The sequence below is a fragment of the Rhyacophila brunnea genome, unplaced genomic scaffold (genome assembly GCF_057557595.1).
Source record: "Rhyacophila brunnea isolate RB1 unplaced genomic scaffold, BYU_Rbru_1.0 scaffold_2, whole genome shotgun sequence".
NCBI lineage: Eukaryota > Metazoa > Arthropoda > Insecta > Trichoptera > Rhyacophilidae > Rhyacophila > Rhyacophila brunnea.
The window spans coordinates 9,794,222-9,815,257 of record NW_028232859.1 but is presented as its reverse complement, the minus strand read 5'-3'; the positions used below and the strand labels follow the sequence as shown (position 1 = coordinate 9,815,257).

At 37.4% G+C, this 21,036-nt stretch overlaps 1 protein-coding gene across 1 annotated transcript in view; it reads right to left on the bottom strand.

Moving 5' to 3' along the window:
• Positions 1-20,095, bottom strand: part of LOC147071829 (uncharacterized) — a 44,221-nt gene extending 24,126 nt beyond the window's left edge. Inside the window, exon 1 of the mRNA XM_085946409.1 lies at positions 19,384-20,095. The gene's annotated coding sequence lies outside the window, so the exon portion shown is untranslated. The remainder of the gene's footprint in view (positions 1-19,383) is intronic.
• Between the last annotated feature and the right edge of the window lie 941 nt (positions 20,096-21,036).

Here is a 21,036-nt window from a genome sequence, read left to right as displayed (position 1 = left end):
ACAATATGTTATTTTCAATAGTTACGTCTGTCATAATATGCATAAATGTGTGACACGTAAACGAAGCGTGCGTTCTATATTTGAGGACAGTCGGCGCTTTTTGTGTAACTTGGTTTCATGGCCTTAAGCCCCTAAGGCCTTACTAAAGTATAGATGTGTTAACAAGAGTTGAGGCGAAGCAATACTCACACAGACGCATTGTTTACAAAAAAGATGTTTAAAATGTTTAAATCGACATCAACCTATACGCATGTTGTCCTCTTTTCGCAATAATTAGGCGTAAGTAATACAAACGGCTGTTTCTCGTAGACATTGTGCAATGCCCTTTGCCTCAGAAATGCACCAATACACACAATCTTTCGTATCTGTGTGCGCACCAACTCTGGCTGAGAGACCTATAATAAGGTGAACTCTGCTTGAAAACTTTCATCCATCGCGACAGGTTTTCACATTCTTTATGCACCACGGTCAGTGATGTCCCGTGAGGGTAAGTAGATTGAGCGTCGCTTGAAGGCGGCAGTTACTCTAAAGGCAGCAAATCTAGGAGAATCATTTGGTTTATATAGAAATAGTTACCTAAACTTAGTAAATACGAAAATATCTTTCCATTTGGAAACAAAATGTTTTAACAGGACTGTATTTTTTTTGTTGAGTTCGCGATGTCTAGTTTACTTCCGTTGCCCTTCGACGTCCATGGTGAACAGAAACGACACGTGCGCGGATGATGCTATATAAAAAATTGGGGCGGCATTTTGTCTCGGGACATCACTGACCACGGTGCATGGTTGTTACATGAGTTTCGTGCGGTTCCGTGTCGGGATAGGAGAGTGAGCACGTAACATATTTTGGTACTGTTCGGTTATACCGGAGGCAGCGGAAAACGCATTTTGAAAATAGCCGATAAACTGGATTATTTGTTAGGTTAACCTAACCAAACCTAACCTAACCTAACCTAACCTAACCTAACCCAACCTAACCGAACCTAAACTAACCCAAACTAACAAATAATCCAGTTTATCGGCTATTTTCAAAATGCGTTTTCCGCTGCCTCCGGTATAACCGAACAGTACCCATATTTTCTATATAAGTGTCATGGGTCAGGCGGTCTGCATATCCACAGCTACATACATAATATTGTCATGACGGTAGGAGATCGGAAATATAAAATATTTTCTATCTTATTACTCAGCTCTGTGTAGGAAACTTTGCACGTTCATTATCTTTATTTTGTTTGTAGAGTTTTTTTTTATGTAGGATTCATAGCAAGAAGTAAGTAAGAGGCACTTGATGGCAATTAATTATTAATCTTGCTCAAATTCCGAAATGTGCACGTATCTCGAAGCGCTAAAAACTGAAATTTACGACACTCATAAAAAAATTACGCAACTAAGTCTTGGATAGCAGTTAATTGAGGTCGTGAACTAATTACGTTTACGAAATATATTGTGACCAAGCTTCGACATGGCACAAAAAAATGATATCTGAGAAATAAACGTAATATTATGATTAGTCCTTTAGGATTTTATTATGATAAAGTTGCAAAACATTTTAGAGATCAAAACTTTTTGCCAACCAGTCGCGAAGGGTGGAGGTAGGCTGTTAAAATCCGGTGTAAATAGTACACACTAAACTTTGTCAGTCAAACGTAGGTATTTGTATTAATTGAACCAATACTACAATCAATGAATGTGTAGACAGTGTTTGATAGTTTATAAAATTCATTTAAATCTGCCTAATCAAAGCCGTAGTCGATAATAGTCAAAAAATATTCGATTATCTATAAAATATCTAAAATTATGCCATTAAGCCATACGTAATTTTAGATATTTTATAGATAGATAAATATTTTTTATCGATTATGGTTTGGTTTAGGGCTTAATGAATTTTAAAAACTAACTTAAGTATACCATCCGTAATATGTATTCTTAATTCAACGAAAACAAACAAATGTATGACTGAAAAAGTGACCACTATTTTTGTCGGAATGGTCATAGCATACCTCATGGCCCCCATAAGGGGGGGGGGCTGACGGGGCTCTAGCCTGGGGGCCCGGGCTTAAGGGGGACCCGGTTTGGCGGATCGACCAGCCAAGTGAGATAAACACATAAAATTGCACTAATAGTAAAAAAATGTCGCCTGCGGCGCTATTTCACTTCAACGATACTAACATTTAAAAATATATGATTGTGCGATGCAATTTTTGATTATTGACAACTCCATAATTATTCAAGTGGGTGTATTAAATCTATAAAAAAAAATATCCTAATTTTACCTCGAACACCATTTGAAATACGCAACTGTATATCGTATACACTGCATTTAACCTTAGCAATAGGTAGGGGGGCCCGCCAAAGTTCCTTGCCTGGGGGCCCGCTTCAGGATGTGGGGGCCATGGCCTACCTAAACTATTATGGTTTGGTTTAGGCATTGTTTAATTGAATTTTAAAAACTAACCAGTACCAACTGAAAATTGTATCCTTAGTTTGATGAAAACAAATACTTCAGTATGACTGACAAAGTTTAGTAGGTATGCACTATTTATGTGAAATCTTAATAGTCTACCTCCACCCCTCGCCACTGTTGCCAACTCAGTGATGGTGTATAATTTATATAACTGTGGGTACAATATACATAATATATATTTTAGAATTCTTACACAGTCAGACCACACAACGAAAAGGGTTAGTAGCGATAAATTAATCAATAAAAACTTCAAGTAGGTATTCATACCAGTAGGAATTGAAATAAGACATACAATAACAAATGCTATTAATTATTAATTGTATACTATGGTTACTGGATGTAAAATTCCTAACTTTCAAAACAGGTTCCATCCCATTGTGTTCGTTTTTCGAAAAATTCAAACGTTGCACTTCTTTTGTTTGTGTTTTTTATTATTTTATTTGAATATGGAAGGCCTGAGAGAGTTAAGTTTACTCCCGTGTGTTGACCTTTGAGCGCAGGTTAGTAAATGTTGCGCGATGGGCAGCGGCAGCCATCTTGATTTTTAACATATTAGTAACCAGACAGATGATAAAACAATTTATTTTTATAGGCAGATTTTTTAAGTGACACCTTTTCTATATAAATATACAGGTATTTCAATTTTAAATATTGCATCTTATCCACGTTTTCCGTCATTGTTTATGGTTTAACACTTGGGATCATAAAGGAAGAATAGAGACGTGATGTCCAACCTTTGTGATATGGTAGATCTATTATTTATTTAATCTGTACCTATGACATTATCTCATAATTATATCAACATGTGACACCCCCGTATGGTCCCCATTTGGGGATGTCTTTGTGTATCTGGAGACGCCCGAATCGGTATCGAAGCCAGCAAATAATAAGGCGCTGATTACGAAAATAAATAATAATAATAGAGCCCAGCCGGCAATGCCGTAAATTTTGTAAAACCGTTGGAGATATGCAACGTCGCCCAAGAAAAAAAACCGTTGGGAATGATTTTTCAAGATGGCGCTCAGATCGCGATAAGCAGCAAAATCGTGAACGCGTACATTTCGCGCTCCGTAGAATTAAATTATAAAAATGTAATGATTATAATATTAACACGTAAATAAACTCGTCGTTTTCCATCCTAATTCCGGTGTGTCAATTATCTACCTCCAAATCCTAAAACGCAGACGATAAACCAGAAAACAAAACCCAAAGTGACAGTTGAAATATTCTCATACCAAAATGGAGGGGAGTGATAAGTGGCCCCAGTCAACGTGGGACTACGCTTCTTGATTTTAATCGTCTGGAATCAAGAAGCAGGTGAAATTTCTTTCACCCGGACACACACCCTGAGATCCAAACACCGGAATAGGAAACGGCGAGGAAGAAACATCCAGAGGCTTGCCTCTGGTGGCGCTCAACAAAAGTATAATAATAAACAGTAGAAAGAGGATGCTGCCAAAGCCAAGCCAGTGAAGAAAAGAGCAGAAACACCCGGATTGCGAAGTCATGGCTCCCGATGTACTCCCGACCAACTGCATCCGCCAGCGAACTTGGCCCACGGACGAGTGTATCGGCCAAGACCCTGGCTCCAACGAGGGAAAACGGCGTCAAATGCCCTGCATCATCAGCCGCTTGAGCCCTCTTCGTCAACAGCAGCGTGTCTGTGAGCCTTGCAATCAGCCCTGGCCCAGATGCACCAGGATGAAGAGAGCTGCAAAGCGGCCTTCTTCAGCTGAGCAAAGCAGCCTCCATCAGCGGATAGCAGCCAAGCAGCATCCTCAGCCATTAGCATCATAGATTAGTTAGTTTTAAGTGTTTTGTGTTTGGAAGCGATGTATAATAAGTTATTTCAGTGCTCGAAGTGGAAAATTTTACAACCCGGAGCGGTTGTATGAGGCAGAATGGCGTTCCGGTCCATTTCGGGTCCTGATATATTTTTAAAATTATTTTTATTAACTCTAAAGCCATTTTAAGTATAAAATTAAGTTTTCGCATATTATATTAGTATAATATCAGTGCAGTGCGTGTAATTCGATAGCCGCGGCAGGGCAAGCGAGCAAAAAAGGGGGTCGAGTAATGCGCCGGTATGCATTTTCGTGAGGGATCGACTGATTTTCGGACGGTCGCTGTTGGGAAGGCTGGGTGCGACGTCCTCTCTCAGCATCCGCCCGTACGGTAGACATGGGGAGCCGCGAACCACTACGCCCACAAAGCGGCGTAGTGCTGCATCCGAAACTCTCCGGTTGCCGACGGTCCGAGGGTGTTGAGAGGGCTGGGCGCGACGCCCTCCTCTCTCAGCAGCTTTACGGTAGGCCTGGGAACCGCGAACCACTATGCTACAGTGCTGCATCCGAGTCTCTCCAGCCGCCGACGTACCGGGAGGGCTTCGATCCTTCAACGTCTAGAAATGCAACCCCCCCTTATCAAGCCGCCGCACTGTCCAGTTACACACGCTATCGTAATCAGCCCTTAGTTGGCCCGATCCCCATTCGGGCCTTTCCGGAGAGGTGCGCTTGTGACACCCCCGTATGGTCCCCATTTGGGGATGTCTTTGTGTATCTGGAGACGCCCGAATCGGTATCGAAGCCAGCAAATAATAAGGCGCTGATTACGAAAATAAATAATAATAATAGAGCCCAGCCGGCAATGCCGTAAATTTTGTAAAACCGTTGGAGATATGCAACGTCGCCCAAGAAAAAAAACCGTTGGGAATGATTTTTCAAGATGGCGCTCAGATCGCGATAAGCAGCAAAATCGTGAACGCGTACATTTCGCGCTCCGTAGAATTAAATTATAAAAATGTAATGATTATAATATTAACACGTAAATAAACTCGTCGTTTTCCATCCTAATTCCGGTGTGTCAATTATCTACCTCCAAATCCTAAAACGCAGACGATAAACCAGAAAACAAAACCCAAAGTGACAGTTGAAATATTCTCATACCAAAATGGAGGGGAGTGATAAGCACCATAACAATATTAAATATTAATAATTATTAAGATTAATTAATAAATGACGTCCGTATAAAGTAAACATTTGCATTCAAGGGTAAATAATATGAACATTATATTGATATTGTTTATAAATATTTGAAGAGGTCAATATAAATAAAAATAATCTTGACCCTCCAATTTTTTAAAAGGTTCGGTCCCAGTGGAAAAGTCGAATGGAATTCGATTACGGTTATTTAAAAAAAAACACATTTACATACATAACGGTTTTATTTACTAGGTAGGTATACTTGGTGGACTGAATAGATACCACAAAGTGTAGGTATGAAATCACACTAATAAAAAAATCTTTATAATAAAATATACAGTAGGAATGGATAATTTATTAATTAATATATTTTTTAGAACAATCGAATAAACAGTGGTCCAGAAAAAACATAAATAAAAATAATGTGATACAAATGATAAAAAAAACATTAAAAACGATGGAGCATCCAGAACCCAGAACCCCGGCATTTTGATGGGTTACAGTTCGAGATTCTCGAGAGTCAGAATCAAGGGTTCCAGATCGGTTCTGTTAAGGAAATCTAAGAATTAGACGACCTGTGGAGCAGTGATTTTCAACCAGCATTCCGCTAAAATAATGCAGTATTTGTAAATATTGGGTTGCTGGGATATTAATAGTCATAGTTAACGAGAATTTTACTTGGAAAGGAAAGTTGTTGTAGCAACTGACGAATAGAAAATGAGGTGTCAGTATTTAACATCAACGCCTACTATGCACTGTTTTTTTGTGTCTATAAATTCTTTAAAAATCTTCTTTAAACGTTTGCGTTATATGTAGGTACAGCAAAGTATTGATGTTGTATATGTATTGCGTTTTTTATAATCCCATTAGCTTAGGACAATGCCTAAGTATGTATGATAATATCACTAGTGCATCCGAAGTGTTAGTAATATTTTGAAAACCCACATTGTTGTAATGTTGGTTGCAATGCTATTTACATGCTAGAATTCAATTATTATTTCTATTAATGTAATACCTGTCGTAGGCATTTGATCAATTTAAGAATTGTAAAAAACAAACAGTTTTCATTACAATAGTTTGAAACCTTTATCTTCACATAATATGAGAAAAAAACTAAAATTGTAAATTAATAACATATTTTGCCATCAAATATTATTTCATTTATCAATATCATTATTTTGATCGTTCGTATTGAAAGTTTTTAAGTTTTCAAAAAAAATGCTGTCATTTAAGTGTTATAAGCAATAGTTATATTTAGGTAAGCCAACTTTTTGTTCATAAATGCATTTTATGTGGCGCATCGCGCAACATTCTCTCCAGGTAAGATTGTCGTTCGGGGCATTGCAAGCAGAAGTACTGGCTTATCTACAAAGTAGTCCGAACCGTACCTTACCTTAGCTGTCGATTGCATAGGTAGGTATCGTTTTAAGTATTATGGAATGAAAGATACGCCCGTGGAATAAGTTAATAGAATCCAATTTTATATTACGAGTATTATCAGACATTTTAAAAAACCAGGAACAGCTGTCTCCATAAAGACGCCAGATTATTTTCACCCGATATTTACCTGATGTAAGTTTAATTTAAAAAATCTGTAGGATATAAGGTAAAATAATGTATTTCCCTGCTGATTTTTCTTGAGAAGATGTAAAAAAGGTAATCTTTATTGTCGTGTTTTTAGTTCACCAAGCTTTTTCTCAATCCAATTAGATTATTTTTCAGACTAGCTCCGGCTGCTATATTTTTGACAACTTGGATTGGCAACATGGCGAACTCTCCAGATTGTTTTACTATTTTTTACACAGAGCTGGAAATGGAACCGGAATGCAACCATGGAACTTGAGAATCCCGAACCTTAACTGAAGCCCTCTGCCCTTTATAAATGACGGGTTTCCGGAGGTGTCATTGTTCTCATATTGTTGATAATCTATAATCTAAGTTGATAACGTTGGAGTCAGTTATTCCAAAAAATGTCATACATTCCTATAAGTATAATGTTTTCCAATGATATTACCTACTGTGTGCAAAATAAGATAGCCAATACCCATTACATAATATTCGCAGGTAGGCGTTGTCATTGGAAGCATTAGTCGTTTCATATAATGAAGCAGACAGTGCTGAGACCTCAAGGACAAATAGCATCAAACTACATAGGTAGGTACAAAAAAACTTTAAATTACTCCAAGCCTTTGTTTGGATGTGTTAGTAGAAGATTCAAAAGACTTGGATCCTATATTTAATACAAGTGCTCGGCCGTAGTGGTTTGGCGGGCGCGGCGCGGCGGCGTCTTGCGAAACTCAAACGTATTACCGTGTGTATTATGCCCCAAAAAAAACACTGTCTACGAACATTTCACACACGGTTCTACGTTTGAGTTTCGCAAGACGCCGCCGCGCCGCGCCCGCCAAACCACTACGGCTGGACACTTAGAGATTGATAGCTCTGTTGGTATTTTATCTTTGAAATATATTTAGGTTATTAATCAGAGCGTTGGAGCGGAGCTCGGAGCAAGAGCATGGAGCAGGCGCATGGAGCACTGGAGCCATGGGATTTTACTCGGAGCAGGAGCGGAGCCGGAGCACCGAAAATGTGTAGTGCTCCACTGCTCCGGATGTTTTTTTTATTATTAAATTTTCGTCCTAAACTCCAATGAAAATAGTATATTTTGACACTTTGCAATACTGGAATTATTTGAAATATGGCAACACTGCCGAGTGATAAATAACCTCAGTTTTTTGCCAGAAAAAGCAAATAATGAGAGACGATTTGCTGCCGGAATTTTGTTTAATAGTATTAATAATGAAAATGATGATTTTTTTTGAACCACTTATTTTCTTATTTTTTTTAACATTTGTATGCATATACCTAGTAGGAGTAGTAGGTACTAATTAAAACTTTTTATCCGGAGCGGAGCCGGAGCAACTAATAGGTCCCGGAGCGGAGCTGGAGTGGAGCTGGAGCGGAGCAACTCGAAAAAGGGTCCGCTCCAACGCTCTGTTATTAATAATCATATGTAATTCTTGTGAAGACGTACGCTTTAAATAATCACCTAGTTAGGAGTGTTTGTCACTGATATGACTGAGGATTGGGCTGGAGAAGACTTGATGCTTTTCTATTGTACGATAGCTGTGTAGTTGGAATTTCGTTGAAGAAGAAAGACCGGTACACGCTTGTCTTTTTCAAGTTTATTGAAAATGGTCGTGGAACAAGAAACCAGACGATAATAATACAATAATTATAGGTAAGTAGGTACCTACCTAAGTAAGTACTTCAATACACCATAGAAATGACCTTTATTTAATTGAAGTGAAAAGAGAAATTAAACTTTTTAGGAATATATTTTCATTAGAAACCCTGCATTTTTAATTACATACCGACCTACGTGCATTTTTAACCATCGTGCAATATTTACTTAGTATATTATTACTAGGTAGAAATCCCATCGAATGACGTACGAATTACGAAGTGGACAGGTACCTATTTACTATTAATAAAATTGGGTAAGTATCTGTTATAAATAAGTTATTTACAAGTCTTACAACATAATTATTATTATTGTATCGTTATAATAACCATACATTAAATTAATTTTAATATTCTTATGAGGTAACTTTGAAATGTATACATTATTAGGTAGGTACCTATCTACTTACAACTAAATAAGTACCTACTCAAATAATATTTTTCCGCCATCTTGGTATTTTATAGGCAATAGTTGCAAAATATTAAAAATTATATGTAGGGTAATAAGACCGGGTGCGGTGCGGGACATTAATTTGGTTTGAAGGGGTGTATGTTTGTGTTGTCCAATTATCGCAATCGTATTTTGTGATAAATAATACTATTACGATTGAAGAAAAACCGTGAAAATTGAAAGCTTGCATAATCTGAAAACAAAACAAAAAACCACCATTGAAATATGAAATCGTCGATAAATCGGATAAATAAAATACAGGTCAAAAAACATATCGGTTAGTCTTTACGGTTAAAACTTACGACACCGATTTGCAACGAATAATTATTTTGCACGTAAAAAAATGTCCTCAATTCAATCGAGTTGCCATCTGTGCTAATCAATTATTTATAAGATGGTTTTGCAGTGATTTATTTTTAAATTGGCAACATACCTACCGTATAAATCAAACATTTAATTTTTCATTGAATCGTCGCAAAAGCTTGGGTGTAATATAATAAATGTAGTTGTCGATATTAATAGCATTATGAAAACAAAAATTGTGTGTGTGGTATTATACACCAGGGTCTTACAGGTTTTACAGGCCCGGCCGCGTCTGGCCAAACCCTACTTACCAGAAAGCAATCTTCGCAACTATGTACATCGATATAGCTTTTGGAGACGACATTTGAAGCGCCTAGTTTCAAAAGCCCCTAAAACGATTTTACGTAGTTTTGAGAAAAATGAGAAAAAATCATATCTATTAAATCTGTGAACTTTATGTACTTATCTATTTTTTACATTCTAAATAGTATTTTGGCTTTCCATTTTAGGGGTATTTGAAAAGCACACCCAACCATTTTAGCGGGTTTTGAAATTTACCCCAATTTTTGATCATACGTATTGATGGTTTTTGGCGTTTTTTAAAGTTCAATCTTTGGCCATCATATAGGTAACAAAAATATCCATCTAAATACATATCTAATGCGTCAATTACATTGAGCTTCTTTACGAGCTGTTTGTTGGCGAATTTATAATCTGCCTATACAGTCGCCCAGTGTAATCATCGAACAAACTAACATTTCGATGATTACACTGGGTGACTTTACAGGCAGATTATAATTTCGCCAACAAACAGCTCGTAAAGAAGCTCAATGTAATTGACGCATAACTCAAAATTGTTCAAAAACCGTTTTAGAGGCTTTTGAAAGAAGGCGCTTCATTTTATGATTTTATCCTCAATCATACAGCCTACAGCAGTGGCAACGAACATATGACACGCGAATGTTTATGTTGAAGAGAAAAAATATACATGTAATAATAATAAATGACAGATCGTATTGTATAAAAATAGCAGGCAAATACTCTTCAAAACTAAGCACCACATCTAATTTAAATATGTTATTGAATAGGTCGGTCCTTAGATTTTATGCGCCACATATAATATTATCCATGGCCCCCACAAGGGGGGGGGGGCTGAAAGGGCTCTAGCCTGGGGGCCCGGGCTCTGGTGGGGCCCCGCGTGGCGCGTCTACATTATCAAGTGAGATAAATACACATAACAAATTTGCTCTAATGGTAAAAAAGTCGTCTGCGGTGCTATTTTGCTTTAAGAATATTACCATATTAAAATATGTTATTGTGTGATGCAAATTTGAAATATTGTGTGTCGATATTAGAAAACTTCATAACACAAATGAATTTATTGAAAAATACAAAAAATCGTTAAAGATACACTGAATACCCTTAATTTTACTTGGAATATCATTTGGAAAACGTTTCTGTAGAGCGTCTGTTTTAACCCTATCGATAGGTAGGAGGGCCCGACAATGATCCTGGCGTAGGGGCCCGCTTCAGGATCTGGAGGCCATGATATTATCGCACAAAGAGAGAAGCCGCGCCACGAACCTCTAATTTTGATCGATTTTCAATGCTTGAGACCACTGTAGCGAGAGAATGCCTCATCTGATCGGAGCAATTCTATTGTCAATTTGTGCTCCCGTGATACTCTCGATTAAGACCGAGGGTGGTACGGGGCGGGTTTTGGTGGAGGGAATTTAACTTCAATGTCAATTTGTGCGTAAAGAACCAACATAAGTAATACAATAAAAAACCATTTTATTTTGTTTTATTTCTACCCACAAAAATGGATGTACCGAATAAGAAACAAAAACTTGGTGATGCTTGTAAAATAGTAATTCTGGCAGACAGTAAAGTTTAAAAATTGGTGGACCGAAATGTATGGCGTAATTGAAAGGGTGCTAAACATAGAGGTATTAAATAAAACGAGGGACAAGAAATCGGTTTTCTCATACAACTAAATGAAGCAGGCCAACAATTAATAGCCGACAACTTATGAGAAATAGCGACGCGACAAAAAAAAAATGCAAGGCATCACGGAGGATTTACTTTGATTTATAACGTACCCATATAATATAATATTAACGTGGAAATTTTGCCGCAAATTGATTACCAGCCTGCCTCACCATACCTTTTCACCATACTTACCTGCTTCACCATACTTTCATATAACCTGCCGCCCCTAGGCTAAAGCTATAATGTGTACTATATTCTGTGAGTGATATCTATGTATATTCATTACTGCAGAACGTCTTCGGAGCCTGTGTCAAGAGACTAGACACACCCAAAATGATTAGCTCTTATTTATATAGCTAGGTCAAGGCCTGAACAAAAACGACGCGTAAGTGCGAATGAGAAAGTATTCGGCACCCTTATAATCTCTGCGACACACGCTAGAGTAAGATAAAAGGTTTACAAATGTATGAGATAGTTTGCTATGGTGTCGCCGCCAAATCTTAGTTTGTTGCTTAACTAAGCGTCGATAACCTGCGCGCGCGTGTTGCTAAAATTGATATTTGTTGTGTTAAACATAAAGTCAGTGGTAAATATTTTTAGTTAATTAAGTAGAAAAGATGGTTCTGTGTGTTGTATTAAAATGTGGTAGCCGTACTGATAAGCAAGAAGATGGTATTACGTTGCATAGGTAAGTTGATACGTGTTCGTGATAATTTATTTGTATATTATTATATGTTTTAATATCAAGTGACCTAGTGTTTCTTTAAAATAACTTAAATTATGGATATTTTTACCTAACGGTTGCATTTTGAGCGCTTAAAAATACTATATAACGTAAAAAAATAGAAAATTATATTTTAATTCTGAGCGTCTAGTACGAGCACTTTGGGCGAGCACTAGCGAAATGGTCTATGGTCTCAAACATTTTGTATACGAATGCGTTCGCTCGCCCACAAACCAATCGCACGGCACGCAGCTTCATTTAGCAATGCAATGGGTGGCGTCTAGATGTATCTATAGTCTAAGAGCTAGATATAATCAAAAATGCAGTACAAAACGACATTGTTAATGCGAGTAAAAGAGAACCAAATATAGTGCTTTTATTTTCATCGTACACCTGAATCAACGTTTGAAGGAGGAACATTAAATTTTATTTGGATTCAGAGAACACATAAATTAATGAGATGAGTTCATCTTCTCGGTGAAGCTGTTTTTTACCATAGGTATTTGATCCTAAGAAGATTATATGGATCTGCATAGAGTGGAGGTTGTATTAGCAGGTTTTTACTAGAAATTGTTGTCAGCCACTTGCTCAACCTATTAAGTTAATTATCTGGAGTAAAAAATACACATTGAACAAAATTCACATGTAGGTACATAGGTATCTGCCAGACCCGGGATTCGTTTGATTAGGTTTAATTGAGTTTTGTATTATTCCATTTGAGATCCATTTGAAATCCATTCTCAAATGGAATAATACAAAACTTTAATCATTTTTAAAGGTTATAATTTATATTTCCTTATATAAATATAATATAAATATAAAAAGCCTTTTCATTTCTTACAAACAAAAGTAAATGACAGTTAATTGACTATATCTAATGAATATATATATATATATATATATAACCTATGCATATATCTATTATATATATATATATTTATCTATGATTGAATTATCTATTTATTTTCTAGTTTATATAATATTAATTAAGTATTATTTTTTTTTATATTTTTGTATAATACACATAGTTATTAAGATTTTTTATTTTGTATATAATACTATTAGATGTTTATAAATTAAACAATGATATTTAATTAGTTTGTTTGGTTTGTGTCAACCCCTCTTCGAGTGAAGGTCTCCTCCAAAGAGTCCCACTGAACTCTCTTTTTGGCTATTTGTAGCCAATTTTCTTATATTATTATTTATATAAGTAATTTAACCTCTAAATGAAAATATAATATGCATATTCATAATATATAATAGTCGGTAGGTTGGTATCTACGTATTATCATAACTGTAGGTTAATAATAAAATTAATGGTAATATTATAATATCACCATGATTATATAATAAACGTAAGTAGGTATATTATTAAAAGGTATGAATTGAGAGGTGAAGTGATTTATACAAACTTTTACATCAGGTCAGGGTTTGACAAACTTTTGCCATAATACTGGTTATACAACTCGTGGGACGAATTTCACAGTCCTGGCTTTTGTTGCTTGCTGCATTCGCAAGTTGATTACATTAAATTGAAGAGACTAGTAGGTAGTGTTTTGGATCACCTGACACCTTCACACCTGTATATTATCTTCATCTAGTCTGTTCACGCGTAAACATTGCTGCTGTACGTGAAAGTGTGGCGGAAGAGCCAGAAATGTTGAAGACACCTCTGTATAAGATTCAGTTCAACGGGATGCGTCGCAGATTCGCCGATTGGGCATTGGGAGAGCATTTTCCAAGGAAAATCATCTGCAGTAATAAAGTATATCAATGGATACGTTCAGGCCTCAGAACAGATAATAAATAGAATACCGATTGGCTATATTCAATACGCCGCACGTTGAAGCAGATCTTTTGAATGTGTGAGTGTCCTACGAAAATGAAGCACGCATTGTGCACTTGCAATAGTGTGTGTAATACACCAACATTAAATGAGCGTAAATGCATAAACCGAGAGCAGTTTTCAGTATTAAAGTGGGGCCACACCGGCAACAAGTCGCGTGACAACTCGTTAAATTTTACGATAATTATCATAATTGCTTAAGAAATTTTACGATAATTATCATGCTTATCGTAAAATTTAACGAGTTGTCGCGCGACTTGTTTTCGGTGTGGCCCCACTTTTAGACGTACAACGTATTGTTGACACGTGTGTAAGTTTAACTCGGATTCTTCCTTACTCGAGATGGTTACCTGCTGTCGCCTTACAGGTATTTAAGGTTTACAGGTACCTTACGGGTATTTCAGTTCCCATTATTTCTGAGTTCCCTGGTTCAGGCAATACTCTACCTACCAGAGGCACCTAGCGGAAAAATACGAAGCTTGCAATTAGAGACATTTTTTGATAATTTACAATTTAAATTGTATTAATAAATAAATATGCATCTGAAAACATTAAAAAGAAAAATATTTTTTATTTTAAATCAAAGTACAATTATAAAACATTATCAAATATACAATTATAAAAAATTGTTATAAAATGTGAATTTGTCGAAGGACACCATCTTATTATTACATAATTACTTTATGGTCATATTTATTATTAAAATTTAGTTCATTAAGTTTTTTATATTTTGTCGTATAGATTTTTGACTAATTCATAGTTTTAATATTTTTTTATATTTATTTTAAAAAACATCCATTTTTATAATAATATAAATGTGTATAACTTGAAATCCTTTTTATTGCGAGCTCGCAAGCCCAGTTTTCCGACGCCTGCAATCAATTATGCATTTAAAATAATAGATAAGTCTAATTATTCAATATATCGTTAGCATTATGCAATTACCCAGTCAGTGACTTTTAGCAGTGGAGCATAAAAAACTGTATATTAATCTAATTAAGTAAGTACTTACATGATTGACACAATTACGAAATTACTTGGTCGAGAAATAGTCGTCCATTTCTGTTTGACAAGCATATTTTCATAGTCATATCTTATTAAATATTCTTATACATTTATTTCCGTAATCTGTACTATAGATAGATTATAACCAGATCGTTGGAGCGGACCCTTTTTTGAGTTGCTCCGCTCTGGGACCTACTACTTGCTCCGGCTCTGCTCCAGGGTCTGCTCCGCTCTGGGTAAAAAGTTTTAATAAGTACTATATATTAGAGGTGAGTTGGAAATACTGTCACCAGTTTGTGTACTTAAGTTTCGGATGAAACTACCCATACTAAGTATTTGTTGCCCAATAAACTTGTTTCAAGAAACTTGAAACGTATTAGATGTTCGAATTCGAACGCATTCGATAATAATATCATCGCCGTGACTCGCTATTCCGTGATGCTGGTTGACTTTCAACGCTATTGATATTAAATGCGCGCGAGCGAGATATCGTGATACACGTATGTCTAGCCGTGATATTATACTCAACTGTCATTGTTCTCCCTTTCTCCTCTGTTGTAAAGTTGGTATAGTGAAGGACAGAAATGGTCACGTCATGTTCGTTTTATAGTATACTTTTGAGTTCGCCTTAGGGTTTTAGTTTAAGAGTTTTAGTTTCAGTTGAGTATGAAACTTTATCGAGTCCAGGAGTTCGACGCATGGTATGAGATCTCGCCGTCCGCTAGCTAGTTCGCAGTCTTGCTACGTATGAAATCATCGCCTCGGCGTCGCGACTCGCGTATGTTTAGTATGCAACGGGTTTTAGTTTTAGTTTCAGTTGAGTAAGACATTTACATCGAGTTGACGTCAGTCGCAAGCCGGAATAGCGGAGTTCTGATAACTGAAAATGAATAACTGAACTGACTACGCGTTTATCTGGTTTTGTCACGCGAGTTTCTCGATTTTTAGTGTTATAATTGGAACTTATAAACATAAACTGAATTCAAATTGTATGCGTGATTGTATAAATGGATAATAATTATATTATACTTAATAAACAATTATTGTAAAAATGGCTACTAAAAGGTTAAGTTTCGTGTGGAATCGTTCCAAAGAAATAGTTACAAATTATTCCATCTGTAATGTTTGTAAAATAAAAAATTCATACAAGTCAATGTCAAATTTGAAGAAACTTTTACATCGCAAGCATCCAACTATTCATATTGAATTTGCCAGGCAAAATATAGCTCCACCTGTAAATGAAAATGCTTTACAGATAAATGAAACCAGTGCTTTTAATGCTTCAGTATTTTCTACTGAAACAGGAGTGACTAGTGCCATAGTTCCAGCTGTACCTGTCTCGAAAATGGGACTTTTCGAAAAGCGGATGTATTTTTAACGATTCTATTATAGCCGATATTTCAAATACTAGTAAGTATTTTGGAACAAGTTTCAATACTAAGTATTTTTTAATACTGGTAGTAAGTATACTTAGTCTTCAAAATCGACCAGTTTTCCCACCTCTACTATATATGTATACAAATGTTTAAAAATAAGTAAGTAGTTTTAAAATAATCTTCATTTTCATTATTAAACAAAATACCGACAGCAAATCATCCCTCATTATTTGCCTACTTCTGTCAAAAAAAGGTGAGGTTATTTATCACTCGGCAGTGTTGCCATATTTCAAATAATAAGTGTTGCAAAGTGTCAAAATATACTATTTTCATTGGATTTTTGGACGAAAATTTAATAATAAAAAAAAACATCCGGAACAGTGGAGCACTACAAATTTTCGGCTCCGCTCCTGCTCCGGGTAAAATCCCATTGCTCCAGTGCAGTGGCGCACCCAGGGGGCAAGGGGCCCTGGCACCCCCCAAACATGAAAATTGTCAGAATGATTTTAAACATTGAAATTGAAAGCCAATAAACTATACCTTTGGACTTAGACAAATAACGTTAATGTAGTGTTTCACACTGCCTTTAATCTTAGCGGTAGGTAGGGGGACCGCCAAATATCCTAGCCTGAGGGCCCGTTTCAGGATGTGGGGACCAATGTGTAGGTAGGTACACCGAGTGCAATAGACAAAAGACCGATAAACGAAAAATTGGGCTGTGAAGAAGAAAAAGAGCCTATGGGACTAATTTACATTCTCCTCCTTGCCCCCCCCCAATATTAAATCCTGGGTGCGCCACTGCTCCAGTGCTCCGTGCTCCTGCTCCGAGCTCTGATTATAACATTGATGAAGAACGCGTCCTAGTAGCTCGACAAGGAGGCTGCAACTCAATACAAACTATTCAGTTCAGCCTTAGACTATGGATACATAGTTCAACTGGGTCAGTGGAATATGCGAGTCGTTAACTGACATCTGTGACTAATTGATATTTTTATCCGAATTCAGACCCAGGGTGATGCCGGCATAAAAAGAGGGTATCACTACCCACTGAAAAAATTCGACAGCGGTGCAAAACCAAATATTATTTTTCAACTGTCTGACGTGCCGAGCAATTTTTCATGGGGAAAAAATAGTTTTTAAGAATCCATTAAAAAAATGATGATGTTCTAGATACCACTCACAAAACATAGCACACATATTATAGTTGTATCACCTTTTCAATTAGGGTATACATTTCGGTCCACCAATTTAGAAACACTCGCCAGAATTACTACTAGTTCAACCACGTTTTTGGTTCTTATTTAGTGCAGCCATTTTTTGTTGGTTGAAATGAAATTGTTTGTCAATGTATAAATTAGTTTGCTTCTTTACGCACAAATTTACACCAGAATTGTTCCGATCAGATGAGCCATTTTCTCGCTACAGTGGTGTCAAGCTCAAGCATTGTAAATATATCAAAATTAGAGGTTCGCGGCTGTATTCTTGTATGTATTTTTTTCTCTTCAAACGTGTGCCATAGGTTGGCAACCACTGGGCACTGGCCTATTACGTCGCGTCCTGCGGCCAGCCGACGCCGCGGGCGCTGCCCGAAATCGTGTCAAAGAATGACTCCGTATTCCGTATTGGGACGAATGCACCTCTCTATTTCTCCATTTACTCACTTCAACGCCGACTTCCTCTTCAACTTTTAAATTCTGGTTTTACACCGAGAAGTTTTGTGCATACGCAGAGTTGATGAATCCGTTTTACTGTCTACATTCGTTCATCACAGCTTACACTTCGTTGAGTCATAGATTATACATCGAAATAGATTCGCAGGTGATGAATAAAATTATTCACGGTAATAGAGCGCCACCACGGTGCGTACGGGAAATGAGTGTAAAAAGTTAAAAGAAAACAGTAAAATTTGGAATAACAAATACTTAATTATATTAGTTATTTTTTTTAACTTATTATCACAATCATATTTGTAATAAATAAGCATATTTGAATGTGTCCTAACGACAAAACCAGTCATGGAACTAGTTTAGTGCCATATATCGGTGCACTTTGTATTACATTAATGATATTTATTCTTGTATGGATATTCACCCTCGCAAATAAAAGATTCTATGCCCGAACTTCATACGAATAATTCTGATTGTCAAAATAAATATTACAATAATTATACTAGGTATATTGTAATTACATCAATTTAAGTTGAAGAGATTTAAATTTAATGATATAAGTGATATATTTTCTGACTACTGTTCGGAATAATGAGGGCAACAGAATCGAATGAAAACGTCCTTTTACAGAACTTTACACGGATGCAGCGCTCGGAATGGACAGTGTAGGCCTCCGAATCCTCGGCTAGCTCCGGGCCTGGAGTGGAGGTACATTCAGATGTAGGAAGAACAGGTAGGCACTTGTTATAGTCCAGTAAAAGAAATTTCACGATATTAAAACAATTTATTAAGTCCCACAATCACATAAAAATAAACAAAAGTTCAAATTACGAAAGTTCAGAACCACAAATTATTATAAGAGAAACTAAATTATTATGTAATATTATTATAGAAACTAATTATTTATTTATTAAGAATTATTTATTATAAGTCGCGAGCGAGATTGCGCGAGCGCGGGTCACTGTCCGGAAAAGGTTGAGGACCGGGTCCGGTAACGAGAAATGAAAATTATGCACAAAAACGACTAAGTCGCTGACTGACACTTCGCGTAAGTACCGACGTACGAGTACCGACCAATAGGTATTTGTACCCTGGCGAATACTTCTTCCCAAGTCTCAGCGACTTGTATGTAAAAATTCGGATAAAATTACGCCGCTGACCTTCGCAGGTTCAGGGTCGTAAACGAGAGCGAAGACTGATATTGAAATTAAAAATAGTGGGTTTATATGCAAATCTAGCCGATTTCATCCCTTAGCTCAACGTTTTTCGGGTGACAAAATTAATTAACGGTTTCCTTACGAGAGTGGCGGAAATTGTACAATGACTAATTACCCGCGACATCTACGTAAGGGCCGACTAAGTAAAATTATGGGCGCGAGTCGACGCTCGCCGGTGGGCGGCGTCGCTCACTCGTCACGTACGTCCTTCGAGTACCTAGGAGTACCGAGAGCGTGTAATTGATGTAGCAGTACCGCAGTGTTTCTGGGCCAGCCCCACGAAAAACGCACCTACGAAGACGTGCGAGGCATCGACGGATTTGTGGTTGAATTACCTATCGATACAGCACACCCCCCGCGTGGTGGCGCTCTTCATGGCTGAGGGAGGGGCGTTCCCGCGGCGGCCGGCTTTACGGGCCCTAGCGGCGCGAAGGTACCTCTCACCCAGAAACAAGAGTACTACAAAGTTAGCCTGGATGATAAGGCGTCATATGCCAGTGGTTAACTTGGCATATTTGTGGCACCAGGCCTTCGACAGCGCATACCAATCCTTCGGCCAACTACCGTTGGGGGGCTCAACTTTGAGGCGCCCCGACGGCCTGAATACCTACTTGACGTTGGTCTAAGAATATGAACTCGGTAGATTGGTAATTTAACTACAAAATAAAAGCTTAATATAAAACAATATCAAGCGGGGAAGTTACTTGATTCTAATATATAAATGTATTGGTCGCGCAATCTTTCTCACGTTAACAACTAATATAGCTCGGTGTCGCCACGGGCACATACTTACGACTAGTTGACGGATGTCATTCCGTCAACCAAACATATAGGCAGTAATAATTGCTTAGTACATACTCATACCTAGCCGATCAAAGATTACCCGCACTTTATTCCAGTACGTGGTCTCCTTGATCGACCAAAATCATTGATCCGATTCTCCCGTCGCGCGTGAGCGTGATGCCGTCATACACGCGAGCGAGAGGGGCTCTGTCACTGCAAAGCGAGCAAATTTGTATCTCGAAATCGGTTTCTACACATACGACAGAGACGCCGTCGTATGTGAGAGCAGGAAAGCTGCCAGAATACCGATTCGGAAACGCCGCGCGCGGAATGACCGCGGATATTAATGATCGGAATTGATGTGCAAATTAATTACGCGGGATCGTGATTATAATCGGATCGATGATTGCCTAGGTGTTGCTATGCTTTGTGATTGCACATACGTGCAAATGGGAGCCTTCGCAACAGGCCTATGAGCATATGTTAACAATTACTGTGCCGTGTACGTGCGACGCGTAGCGACATCGATCTATATGCCCTTATCATTACGTACATCTTAATTATTTTATTTTACATACCATCAACGCCCATCTATAAGTCCCCCTTTATTACCGTTTAATCCTTTGCATTATATATGAATATTATATTACAATTTATACTATACATTATCATTACAAACAAATCATATTTAATTTAATTACCCTTTACCATATTATATTCGACAAACAAAATTCAATCTTATACTATATTACCTATTACCTATATTTACATGGTCAGTGGCGACCGACTTAACCATCCACAGTTCACTCTGAGAAGCCGTGGGGCCTGTCAGAGCAAACTGCGGGACTTAACATATGACATATTTTGTTCAGCTTTGCCAAGGGTCATCATCATTTCATCGGTGGCGCATTGACTACCAGGGTCAGACCGAGCGGCTGGGTGGCACTACTCCTTATGGGAGCGCCCCCCACAGGGGCGGAAAAAC